The following is a 13,980-nucleotide window of genomic DNA, read 5'->3' as shown; positions in this document are numbered from 1 at the left end:
TAAGCTCTGTATTTAGAGGAATACAGTGAAACGCATGAAACTGATACTACATAATCATGCACTATCTATCGCTCTCATCATTTATTTTCTGGTACAAATTCTCTTGCAATGTGCAAATAAAAAGATCAAAATATATACCCAACTGTAAAGAAACCACTTGGAGAAAATATGGAAGAGACCCGGGCAGGTCGTCTATATCAAGCTTTAATTTCTACATGACATGCAGAAGATCAGCTAACTCGAACTGTGGTTCGTTGTAAATGTACCCATGGATGATGAACTTTAAAAAAGCACAGAGAATTGTGTTCATGATTTCGAGTTACATAAATAAGGAAAATCACTGTAATCAGCGTATAAATATGATAAACCAAAACAACTGCAATGATCAATATAGCCTTCCACTGTGATCAAACATCTTCATCTCACAGTATGGAGTGTAGTTTACAGTTGACTCCTCTTATAGTCAAAAAAGATGCAACAAATAAAAAGCAAATATATAAGAGTTTGTGCAGCACCTGAAGCAAATCAAAGCTTTGTGAGATCTACAGGCAGCCATGCAGCTCATATCCTGTCAGCCTTTCAGTTCACCAGACTTGGCATGTAGGTTCACAAGATTAATTACAAAATATCGGCGAGTCAACATGCAGAAACCATCATCATTTGTTCAGGGACAGAAACCACTAGCTGTAGACATGTCATTGTCGCCATCTGCTCATCTAAGGTACCTCTTTTCGGAGAGATGAACTTAGAGAATCGATCAAAGTTGGGAGAGCACATTGTAGTTCTTTAACTACAGATCCATTTTCAAGCAAATTTAACAAAGGAGATGATGGCTACAAGAAAGTTTAGGTTCACTACAATGCAATCCATTCACCTTCTTACGCACACCAACGACATGAGGAAACTAACAGGCATGCATCGCTGAACCAAAAGGGCTACCGAATAGTGACATAATTCATCACGCAACCCCCGTTGTCTCCACATTAGTCATCTTGCTGATGAGAGTGGCCTCCTGCATATTCAGCCATACATTGTCAATGCGCCGCATCGCTGGGGGTCGCCCTTTCTGCAAATGTTGATTTGTCAGTGTAATCCCAGGAAAGGAGATGACTTAATATACAACATAAGTTGCCAATTAATTAAGTAAAGATAATTAGTTTTAATCACATAGCACTCAAAATTCTCTCACACATATTTCAAATGTAACTTTCATTCAGATTAGGCATTCAATGTTTTGTTTGACTAACTTATACGGAGTATCACTTAAGAATTGTTCCCAGATCAGGAAAGAAAGAGCATATGCATATATACAAATATACTTTGTCGATTGTAGAAACTCACGTATGGAATCAAGGCAAAGATATTTTCATTCCTCCATAGCTTCTTCCACTGTAGTGACTTGATGTTAATCTCGTAGATGCCCAGGTCAGTGGTCACGAAAATGGTGTCCCTGCCCTCCACAGATCCAATCAGTTGAAGTTTATTCTTGGGATTTTGAATCGGGAGAAAATCCTTGAGTTTGATGGATCTATGATGACCCCATGCCGAGACTCCATCGAAACTCATCTGCATTGACCACATGTAGAGGGTTGACTCGTCCATGTTTGTATGTAAACCCCAAGCTGCCATCCTCCATTGCCATGAGGATAGTAGTAGTAGTAGCAATGTTAGCATCCGACAAGGGCGCATCAATCAGTGATAAGTCTTTAGAGCTCAAGTCGTACTTGAGAATTGCCACGCGCGCGGTCATCATCAAGAAATGCAAGCACGAAGTGAAGTGCGTCTTCGACGAGGGCAGGGGGCCTTGGCTCAATGCGCGCATCATCCGGGAGATGATGAAGACCATCGCATGTCTGGATCCACTCCACACGACGACGACGGGAGTATGGCATGCTCCACTCAGCCGAGGACAAGCACTCGTAAGCGACACAAGCACTACCGGTATTGTGCAGGGCGATGAAGACCACCCGGAAGGGGCCCTCGTGACCCATTGGCTGGCGTAAGCTTTGGGAGCGGCTAGCTGCCTGAGGCAGCCGGTCATGGGGTCCCAAACGACGAACACCCTGGGGAAACAGCTAGCCCCAAAGAGAACCCGGCCATGGCGGCAGTCCCACCCACGGAGTGTACTCATGGTCCCACTCCCACACGTCGTCCTCCGGAATGCAGGCGCCGAATTTCGTGGTGGATACCAAGCGCGGGACGGGCTCTTCTCTCTCACGGCATGAATAAACGAAGCCCAGCATGGGGGGAGCTCCATGGAAGTCACGGTAGCGACGGCGGAAGGCAGGGCCGAAGAGGAGGCCGAGCCAGAGCTGGCTGGAGAGGGAGGCGCGCACGAGGCACGCGGGCTCGTCCGGCGGGAAGCTGAGGAAGACCTCCTCGATGAGCTCGTCCGGCAGCGTTGGTACGGGGGCCGGCGGCGGCATGGAAGTGGGACGGCTGGGTTCAACCAGGTCGGTCCAAATGAGCCGGAGTGGCAGTGACACTGGGCTGGGCTCCTCAACCAATTCCAATTCCTCCAACCCCGAGCTGTTGGGTCAACTCTGCTCAAAGAAAAAAAAACTGCCATGCCATTACTAAAACATAATGTTCACTCAAAAAAAAAATTAAAGCATTATAGCGTTCATGCATTCCGTATGAAATTAGATGCAAATCCGGAAGCAATATAATTTGAGAAATTCAAATCTTGTCTACGGAAATGTGCGATTCCTTTTCCCATGGATAGCGTACAGGTGTTCCTTTTTGAGTGTGTGCCTTTCGATTGTTCATACATAAAAGCACATAGCTTCATGGTTGATTTTTTTTTTTCATTTGCAAGATCCATGGTTTATGTTGAATGAAAATTGTCACCCTTATCCAGTACAGTTTCAGCGTGAATTGATATTGACTTTTTCATCAGCTGATATTCACAATTTCATTTTCTTTGTCTATTTGTTCACCTATTTATATTTAGGTATTCTCAAAAAATAATTATATTGAGCTGACAAACATATTATTATTATTATTATTATTATTATTATTATTATTATTATTATTTTCCCTATCCAGGTTCGTAAACATGCAAAAAGACTGGAAGTGACTATGGTGTGTACGAACAAGATGAAATAGTTGGCCAGTGAATCACCCACAATTGTTTATCAACTGGTGCTCAAGCTGCAGCCAAGATTAATTCATACTAATTATGTTTGCTGTTTTTGTGCTCGTGATGAACCTATGTTCTATTTGTCAGTTTGTGAAAGAAAATTGGGAACGTGTTTCTTAAATCTGAATTCGGCACCTTTCTGAAACGCAAGTCCTCTTTTCAGAATTAAACAGTGGCCGCTACGGTGGCTAGTTGAAAGATTGAAGCTTCCTAACAAACCTGCTCATTTCATGTTTCCACCCCAGTGTTGTTAAATTTCTTCTCTTCTCTGGCTGTTGCCGGGATCATGGATGACTGTCCATCGACGACGGACCGGTAGCCTTTCACCACGTCTCCTCAACCTGGGCAATTGAATGGATACTTTTGTTCCCATCGTGCTGATATATGAACAAAGGTTTTATTTCTCGATGAGCTTGGTAACTTCAGTATCCGGATAACTAAGACAGTAAATTCCATAGTTTCATCTCTGTTCCTACAAATCTGAATACAGTGGTTGTTAGCTTAAACCTGATTGCAGTCGAACAATTGTAATTGCGGGCATCAGCTTGCAACTTGCTGCAAGTTTGACTGTAGGTGTGCGTGTACAAGCTGGCTAGTCTAAGTTGCAGCAAAAGTCGGTTCAGAGCAATGCTGAGAACCTTGTATAAATAAGAGTTGGGGCATTCGTTGCTCTGTTTAGTTGCTGTATTCTTTACAGCTGAAAAGAAGAAGAAGTAAAAAGGAAAAAAAAAGGCATTTGTTGCCTGAAAACTGACTGTCTCTCTCTTTCTCGCAAACTGAACTAGTACTCTGCTTTATCCTCTGTTCTGTGGCTGTGTCCCTGTCATCTGAATCCACCTTCCGTGGGTGAGGCAAATTGAGGTGATCGAGCTGAGGGAGGGCCAGCGGACATCAGTGGTGCATGGGGAATATATTTATATCTGTTACTTTTGATCCCAAGTTCCTTCTGTTTAGTAGTCGTTCACTTTAGAAGCTTAAGTAAGTTTTATCCTACACTTCACGATAAGTCCTCATCATCTCTTGGGCAGCAGAAAATCCTACCTCTCAACATGACCTCATCATATGCCGATTATTTGAACCTCCTGATCAAACCTGGGAGAACAAACATGTTAGCAGATGCATATGAAAGCAAATTAAAATGACATGTATGTACATAGCTGAGGCTGTATCATTAATATCTTAAATAGGAAAAAAATGACAACTAAAAACAACCGCAAGCATACTCCAGTAACATTACTTAGCTCAAAAAGTACTCATTTGCTCCAGAAACAACAACACCTGACCTGTAGACATGTAGTACTAGTTCAGTACTTCAATTCACAAGGTTAACTAAGATTTAAAACCAAGACACGCAGAAGCCATCATCTCATGATCGGCAGAAAATCCTAGCTCAGGACAAGTCCTACAACTCTGCTGATCATTGGAACATCCTCTGGGAGTGGTTGACTGGTTTTTAGAGATTAGATCGAAGTCAGGAGATCAAACTATACAGTTCTTTAAATGGTATATAGACTGCATGCAGATACATATAGGACCACCCTTACGGATGACACGAAAAAATTATCAATCTTACTCACGAAAGTCAAAATTCTCGACAAAAATCATGCATATACATTTTGTGAAAACACAAATTAGCACATTTTATCATGAAAATTTGCACGTAAATGTTATACTACCCTATGCACATGAGTGACTCTTTTGAGAACATTTTGAAACTTCACAGTTCTCAGATTTTCTGAACTGTCCAAGCGAGCTTTGGGTTCAGCAAATCCATGTCAAGAAGCCTGTCAGCATACTCAACCATTGTCGGTGTACTATCAGCTCTATCCTCTATGCCTTATTGGATATGATATCTTATTGAGGCCGGGTGCTATGTTTTTAAGGCGTCCGTAAGGCGACGCCTAGGCGTCGAGGCCCCCCCCCCCCCCCCCCCCCCATCGCTTTGCAAATATGCCCGCTTTAGGCGCCTAGGCGTCGAGTCCCCCCCCCCCCCCCCCCCCCCCCCAGGCAGGGTGAATGCACTAATATAAGATCCAAATATGAGAGACGGGGTGGATGGCAGAAAAGCAGCCAACTCGAAAGGCAATTTGTTTCTTCCATGAAGGATGGACAAGATTAACTAACAAACAAGGCACATGGTTCCTACTGCAGCTGCAAGAACTGAAGGTGAAACTATAAACTTATTGAAAAAAGCCAAGAACACTATGAGAAATCAAGCAAGCACCACTGCACCAAAAGGGCTACTATATAGTGATATAATTCACCACAAGACACCTGCCGCTTAAGCTTGTCATCTTTCTTGTTGATGAGAGTGGCCTCCTTCCCTTAAGCACATTCAACCATACAATGTCAATGCGCCACGTCACTGGGCATCACCCTTTCTGCAAACATAGATTTTCCAGTGTGATTCCAAAAAGGGCATGACATGATACAATATAAATAGACAATTAAATTAGCATAATTAGTTGTAATTACATATCACCCGAAGTTTTCTCGGGAACATTTGAAATGAAACTATATATCTGATTAGAGATTCATCGTTTTGTTTGTTCCACTAACTTATATGGAGTACAACTTAACAGGTGTTGCCAAATCACAATAAATGACATATATAAATACAAGTATACCTTGTTGATTGTAGAAACTCATGTATGGAATCAAAGAATGGAAATTTTCTCTCTTCCATATCTTCCGTCGCTGCGACTTGACATTAATCTCATAGATACCCAGGTCCGTGGTCACGAAAACGACATCACGGCCCTCCACGGATCCAACCAGTCTAAGGCTTTCCTCGGGATTTTCGATGAGGAGAAGGTTCCTGAGATTGATAATTATACGTTGACTCCATGAAGCAACTCCGTTGGAATCCATGAGTCTTGACCACAGGTAGAGGGTTGATTCATTGACATGTGCAAATCCCAAACTGCTATCCTCCATCGCCATGAGGATAGAGGCATTGGCAATGTTAGAATTCTCAATGGGTGCATCAATCAGTGATAAGCTATGAGAGCTCAAGTCATACTTGAGAATTTCTACACTATCAGCATCATCAGCATACTCAAGCATGAAGTGTAGTGCATCTTGGATGAGGACAGAGGGCATTGGCTGGATGAATGCACTGCCTGGAAGATGAAGAGCAGGGCATGGCTTGTCCCACTCATCGAATTGAGGGAAGGGCAAGGACACACAGGCACGTGCAACACAATCATCATCGTCGCCAACTGCTTTCCTGTCTAGGCCGACAAAGACCACCTGGAAGGGATCCGCATGACAAGTACGATGGTCACAGCCGGATACGGCGCAGAGCACCGCAGCCCCATAGTAGTTGTCCACCCCCAGGCCCCAGGTCGGGTGCGGACAGCTCGCTCAGGCAGCCCGTCATTAGGTCCCAAACGAAGAGCGCCATGGGTTTTGTATTCTCAACCCCGAGGAGAACGCGGCCATGGCGGCAGTCCCGCGCATCGTACTTGTAGTACCCCAAGTCGTCTTCGTCGGGAAAGCGTGCACCAAATTTTGTGGTCGGCTTGTAGTGCGGGATTGGATCCTTTTCCTCCGGGCCGCAGCCGTCCGGCCAGGTATGAAGGAATCCCAGCATGGGGGGAGCTCGGTGGTGATCGTGGTAGCGACCGCGGAAGCGTGGGCCGGAGAGGAGACTGAGCCAGTGCTTGCTGGCGAGGGATGTGCGCACGAGGCACGCCGGCTCGCCCGGGGGAAGGCGGAGGAAGACCTCCTCTAGCAGCTCGTCCGGCAGGGTTGGTGCCGGCCTCGGCGGTGGCGGCGGCATGGTTTCGGTTTGGGGAAAAGTTTGAGCCTTTGTCCGCTACGTCCTGCGTGTGCGAGGAGGACGAAGGAGACGTGGATTGCTGTCTTGTGTGGGCTGGGCTAGGCCACGGCGGGCAATCAGCCAGGTCCAATTCTGAACTCGGGATTCCGATTTGTCGCACTGTTTACTTAAACAGAATTTCTCATTTAAAAACTTAAACATACCTTTTTTTAACCCTGAACCCGGTATTTTCATTTATATTAAAATTAATATATACACATATACAAAATAAAACCTTAGGCTCAACTAATTTCATTTTTTGGGAACTCCATCTTGGTTCAAACAAAAAACTACTCCCTCCGAGACATACAATTTTTCGCTGGTTTAGTTGCCCATCCATATTAATTGTGAATCTGTGGTTGATTTAGCTGGATTGGTAACTAAACCAGTGACAATTAACTTTGGATCGGATGGAGTAGATAAGATGAAGATTAACCTACTTCTTGAATTTTATCACATACTTGCTTTTGATTCTATGGGAGCGGAGGAACAAATCATTTTATTTTAGTAATTGCCTCCAAGCAGTGACACTGGGTGTACCATTGTTGAAGATTTTTGCATTTCTTTGTATCTAAATCTTTCACCAGCCCACGATGATGATGTCAAGAGCAAATCTAGGTACTAAGACAATGTCAAAAGAACATTGGCGAACATAGGGATGTCTCTGTTCCTGTAAAAGCAAATGGTGTGTGAGGGAGTCCTAGATTAGGGGGTCCCCGGGCGTCCGGGCTATGTGACGTGGACCGGACTGGTGGGCCATGAAAATTCAAGATAGAAGGTTTCCCCCCGTGTCCGGATGGGACTCTCCTTGACGTGGAATGCAAGCTTGGGGTTCGGATATGAAGATTCCTTTCTCTGTAAACCGACTCTATACGATCCTAGCCCCTCCGGTGTCTATATAAACCGAAGGGTTTAGTCCATAGAGACGATTATAATCATATAGGCTAGACATCTAGGGTTTAGCCATTACTATCTCGTGATAGATCAACTCTTGTAACTCCTATACCCATCAAAGTTAATCAAGTAGGAAGTAGGGTATTACCTCCATTAAGAGGGCCCGAACCTAGGTAAAACATCGTGTCCCCTGCCTCCTGTTACCTTCGATCCCTAGACGCACATTTCGGGACCCCCTACCCGAGATCTACCGGTTTTTACACCGACATTGGTGCTTTCATTGAGAGTTCCTCTATGCTGTCGATAAAGGATTCGATGGCTCGTTCGATCATCCACAATGATGCTGTTTCGAAGGAGATCCCCCCCGGCCAAACTTTTGTATTCGGCGGCTTCACGCTGCGTGCCAACTCGATTGGCCACCGTGAGCAGATCGACAGCTAGGCCCCAGGTCATCAACTCAGTTTCAGGAACCTAAACTATGTCACCGATATCCGAGGAGAATTGATCTTCGAAGGGTTTGCGGCCCCGATCACTGCTCTGGCCTTAGATCCAGAGCAGGCCGTCAGGTCCGAAGACGGGAGTCTGGAGCCCGCCGGACTCTCTGCACTAATGGAGCTTGCTACCGGAAAAGCACCGGACACTCTGCCGAACCCTAAGTCCAAACTCTCGAGGTCCGTGTCAGGCGCGTGATACGTCTCCAACGTATCTATAATTTTTGATTGTTCCATGCTATTTTATTATCAATCTTGGACATTTTATAATCATTTTATATCATTTTTTGGTACTAACCTATTGACATAGTGCTCAGTGACAGTTCCTGTTTTTTCCATGATTTTACATCGCAGGAAATCAATAGCAAAAGGAGTCCAAATGGCATGAAACTTTACGATGATTTTTTATGGGCCAAAAGGAAGCAGATGGGCCCTGGTTGCACCTGGGGGAGTCCCGAGGAGGGGACAACCCACCAGGGCGCGCCAGGAGGGTTGTGCACACCTCGGGTACCCCCCCGGACCGCCTATTTGCTCTATAAATACCCCAAAAATCTCAGAACCCTAGGGGAGTCGACGAATATTCATCCAGCTGCCGCAGAGTCCAGAAACACCAGATACAATCTAGACACCATCACGGAGGGGTTCACCACTTCCATTGGTGCCTCTCCGGTGATGCGTGAGTAGTTCTTTGTAGACCTTCGGGTCCATAGTTAGTAGCTAGATGGCTTCATCTCTCTCTCTCTTGATCCTCAATACAATGGTCTCTTGGAGATCCATATGATGTAAATCTTTTGCGGTGTGTTTGTTGGGATCGATGAACTTCGAGTTTATGATCAAATCTATGTTTTTATATCCATGAAAGTATTTGAGTTTCTTTGATCTCTTTTATGCATGATCTCTTATAGCCTCGTATTTCTTATCTGATATTTGGGTTTTGTCTGGCCAACTCGATCTATTTATCTTGCAATGGGAAGATGTGCCCGGTAGTGGGTTCGATCTTACGGTGCTTGATCCTAGTGACAGAAAGGGAACCAACACGTATGTATCATTGCTACTAAGGATAAAAAAGACGAGATCTATATCTATCGCCATATAGATAAACGGATCTTATCTACATCATGTCATCGTTCTTATTGCATTACTCCGTTTTCCATGAACTTAATACACAAGATCCATGCTGGATAGCGGTTGACGTGTGGAGTAATAGTAGTAGATGCAGGTAGGAGTCGGTCTACTAATCTTAGACGTGATGCCTATGTAATGATCATTGCCTGTATATCGTCATAATAATTTGAAGTTCTATCAATTGCCCAAAAGTAATTTGTTTACCCACCGTTTGCTATTTTTCTTGAGAGAAGCCACTAGTGAAACCTACGGCCCCCAGGTCTTATTTCTCATATATTTGCCTTTGCAATCTACTTTTTCCTTGCTTTTATTTTCAGATCTATTAAACCAAAAATACAAAAATACATTGCTGCACTTCATTTTATTTGTGATCTATTTATCCAATCTATTACAACCTTTTTACCGTCACGCACCAATTTCTGGCGCCGTTACCCGAAAGGGATTGACAACCCCTTTAACACATCGGGTTGCGAGGTGTTGTTATTTGTGTGCAGGGGCTGTTTACGTTGTGTTTCTTGGTTCTCCTACTGGTTCGATAACCTTGGTTTCATAACTGAGGGAAATACCTACCGCCGCTGTGCTGCATCATCCCTCCCTCTCCGGGGAAATACCGACGTAGTTCCAGCTGCCATCAAGGAGAATTTCTGGCGTCGTTGCCGGGGAGGATCTTCATCATAACCAGGTTCATAATCACAAATCTCATCTCCTCGCAATTTACATTATTTTTCATTTGCCTCTCATTTTCCTCTCCCCCACTTCACCAAAATTTGCCGTTTTATTCGCCTCTCTTTTTTTCGTTCGCCGTTCTCTTGCTTTCTAGTCTCGATGGCTAGCGTCCCTACTCCTCCTTTGTCACTAGATTTTGAAGTCTTGTACTTCAAGCAAAGAGAAGGAGAAAATTTGAAAGATACCTGGTATAGGCTTATGGAATTGTATCGTATTTCCAACTTAAAGGGGGACGCCAAAGTTTTGCTTCGTAATTTTTACATAGGATTGGCTTTGCACCATAGACAACTTCTTGATTTCACCGCTAAAGGAAATTTTATTGTACTTGATGCCAATGCTGTCTATGAACTCTTAGAGGCAATCCTGGGAATTCCACCTCAAAAGAAGGGGTTTCATTTTACCCCCGAGGGAGCCCAAATGCTGGACAAACTTGGTGATTTGCATAAACATATGGTTGAAATACAGAAATATAATGAACCCCTCAAACACCTCAATGGTAGTATCAATCGCATGAATACTCTGATTAATCTTTGCAACAAGCGATTGGATATTTTGAGATGGTTTCTTTCCCAGAGAATTTGGGGAAGCGTAATGAGCCTCCCGGGTTTGAGAAAACCCTTACAAAAGTTGCCAAAACTTCGGAGGACAAAACTTAGATCCTTGCTTTATGCCTAGCTAAGGGCGTAAAACTATAGCGCTTGTTGGGAGGCAACCCAATGAATAAATTTATTTTTGCTTTTTGCTTCGTTTTCTTGTGTGTTTACACAATTATACTACTGTTATGATTGTGTTTTTTTATGTTTTAATTAGTGTTCGTGCCAAGTATAGCCTTTAGGATCTTCTTGGACAATAGTTGTTTGATCTTGCTGAAAAAAACAGAAAGTTTGCGCTCACGAAATTAATTTTCATTTTTTTTACCAGAGGGATAAAATACCCATTCTAATTGAAATAGATCAATATACAAATTTCTCAGGTCGTCCTAATTTCTCAGAGTTTTTGAGTTAGAGAAGTATTCGAAATAGTCAGATTTCTACAGACTGTTCTGTTTTGACAGATTCTGTTTTCTTTGTGTTGTGTGCTTATTTTGATGGCTTTATCATTTTCTTTGATGAGTTTTTGCCATAGAAAAGTCGGAATACAGTAGATATAATACAAAAACAAAATATAAATTGGTTTGATACAGCACTTATAGTAGTCGTTTATTATTCTTATACTAACGGATCTCACGAAGACTTTGTTGAGTTTTGTGTGATTGAAGTTTTCAAGTTTTGGGTTATCTTGTGATGGATGAAGGAAGGATGTAAGAGCCTAAGCTTGGGGATGCCCCGACATCCCAAGCTATTATTCAAGAATGAGCAACCAACTAAGCTTGGGGATGCCCCCCGAGTGGCATCCCCGCTTTCTTCCAACAACTATCGGTATTTTACTCGAGACTATATTTTTATTCGTCACATGATATGTGTTTTGCTTGGAGCGTCTTGTATGATATGTGTCTTTGCTTGTTTTATTTTGTGTTTTAAGTTATCAATCTTTGCTGGACACACCTATTTGAGAGAGCCAAAATTATTTCATGACCTGTTAGAATTGCTCTCTATGCTTCACTTAAATCTTTTATAAGCTAGGACTTGCTCTAGTGCTTCACTTATATCTTTTTGAGCATGGTGTGCTTTGTTATTTTTGAAGAAATGCTCTCTTGCTTCACTTAGATTTGTTTGAGAGTTAGTAAAATTTTGAAGAAATTCTATCTTGCTTCACTTAAATTATTTTGAGAGAAAGAAAATTTGTTATGCTCATGATCTTCACTTATATTTGGTTGAGCTTATGAAAAGCAAGTCATGAAATTAGTCCCAGAGTGATAGATATCCAAGAAAGGATAAAGTAAAGAAAATTTCATGAAGATCATTGGACAAAATAAACTTGATCTTAGTAATAGTTTTGAGATATGATGATGTGATATGTGAGTTATGTTGATGAGTAATTGTGCTCTAGTAAGAATATGGGTGTTAAGGTTTGTGATTCCCTATGCAAGTACGAAAGTCAATAGTCATGCAATGAAAATTATATCCTACTTGTGGTGCATTATTCGGTGTTAATTATGCTTAATGCTTGCTTATGAGATTATTCGTTTTTTGGTTTGTCGCTTCCCAATCTTTTGCTAGCCTTCATTTTGCACTAAGTATGACTTCTACTTGTGCATCCAAAATCATTTAAACCAGTTTTGCCACATGAGTCCACTATATCTACCTATATGCAATATTCTTTTGCCATTCTAAGCAAATTTGCATGTGCCATCTCTAATTTTCAAAATAAACTTCTCTTTTGTGTATTTGTTTCGCTCGTGGAACGGTAATGGGTGGCTAATATTTTCCATGCTAGATGTGTTATTCTCAATAGGAGTGTTTATTCACTTGTCATTGCATGAGAGTAAGGCAAAGGTATTAGGGATGCCTAGTCCTGAAATGCAAAAAGAAATGAATTTACTTTATCTTGTCAAATAATAAATTCCTTGGAAAGTGTTGGTATGGAGAGCACCCGTGGATACGGCTAGCCATGGAAAGTGAAATTTATGGTGGAAAAAGGAATAAACTATATTTTCTGTTTGGGAACCTCCTATGGCATATCTAGCATGGAAAGTGTTCAGAACTCTAAGTCGTTTTCGTTGGTGGGATGGATACACCTCCCAAAATGTTTTTATCTCAAATTTTTTTCTTTGAGCTCTGGCACCTCTACAAATCCCTACTTCCCTCTGTGAAGGGCCTATCTTTTACTTTATGCAATTTTTATTTTGAAATTTTAGTTTCCATCTTCTCTCATAAAAAGCACCAACTAGGAGGCAATATGGTCATGCTCAAGTAGTTGGGTGTAGTTAATATTCGAGTGTGTTTCATGAATGGATCAATGTTTGAGCATGATGGGCTAGGGTTTACTTATTTTAGCATTGATATTTTGAAAGACATAGTTGCTTGTTGATATGCTTGAGTATCTAAATTATTATGTCAAAACTAGACTATTGCTTTGAGTCACATTAAAGTCCAAATGTCCATGCTATAAAGAAAAGAATATGATATGACTTGATGAATTGCACTTCACATAAAAAATTCTGTTTTTATCACTTACCTACTCGAGGATGAGTAGGAGTTAAGCTTGGGGATGCTGATACGCCTCCAACGTATCTATAATTTTTGATTGTTCCATGCTGTTTTATTATCAATCTTGGATGTTTTATAATCATTTTATATCATTTTTGGTACTAACCTATTGACATAGTGCCCAGTGCCAGTTCCTGTTTTTTTCCATGTTTTTTACGTCGCAGGAAATCAATATCAAACGGAGTCCAAATGGCACGAAACTTTACGATGATTTTTTATGGGCCAAAAGGAAGCAGATGGGCCCTGCTTACACCTGGGGGGAGTCCCGAGGAGGGGACAACCCACCAGGGCGCGCCAGGAGGCCTTGGTGCGCCCTGGTGAGTTGTGCCCACCTCGGGTACCCCCCGGACCGCCTCTTTGCTCTATAAATTCCCCAAAAGTCCTAGAACCCTAGGGGAGTCGATGAAATATTCATCCAGCCGCCACAGATCGAGTCCAGAAACACCAGATACAATCTAAACACCATCACGGAAGGGTTCACCACTTCCATTGGTGCCTCTCTGATGATGCGTGAGTAGTTCTTTGTAGACCTTCGGGTCCGTAGTTAGTAGCTAGATGGCTTCATCTCTCTATCTTTATCCTCAATACAATGGTCTCTTGGAGATCCATATGATGTAACTCTTTTGCGGT

General features: G+C 42.6%; 2 pseudogenes; both read right to left on the bottom strand.

Annotated features, from left to right (window-relative positions):
* Window positions 1–391: 391 nt before the first annotated feature.
* Window positions 392–1,991, bottom strand: LOC147977216 (uncharacterized; annotated as a pseudogene).
* A 3,710-nt stretch (window positions 1,992–5,701) lies between these two features.
* Window positions 5,702–6,926, bottom strand: LOC147977215 (uncharacterized; annotated as a pseudogene).
* Window positions 6,927–13,980: the final 7,054 nt, after the last annotated feature.

The sequence above is a fragment of the Triticum urartu genome, chromosome 4A, assembly GCF_056163025.1.
Source record: "Triticum urartu cultivar PI428250 chromosome 4A, HENAU_Tu73, whole genome shotgun sequence".
In the NCBI taxonomy this organism is placed as follows: Eukaryota; Viridiplantae; Streptophyta; class Magnoliopsida; order Poales; family Poaceae; genus Triticum; species Triticum urartu.
The sequence above is the reverse complement of the archived record's forward strand: the minus strand, read 5'-3'. Positions and strand labels throughout refer to the sequence as shown.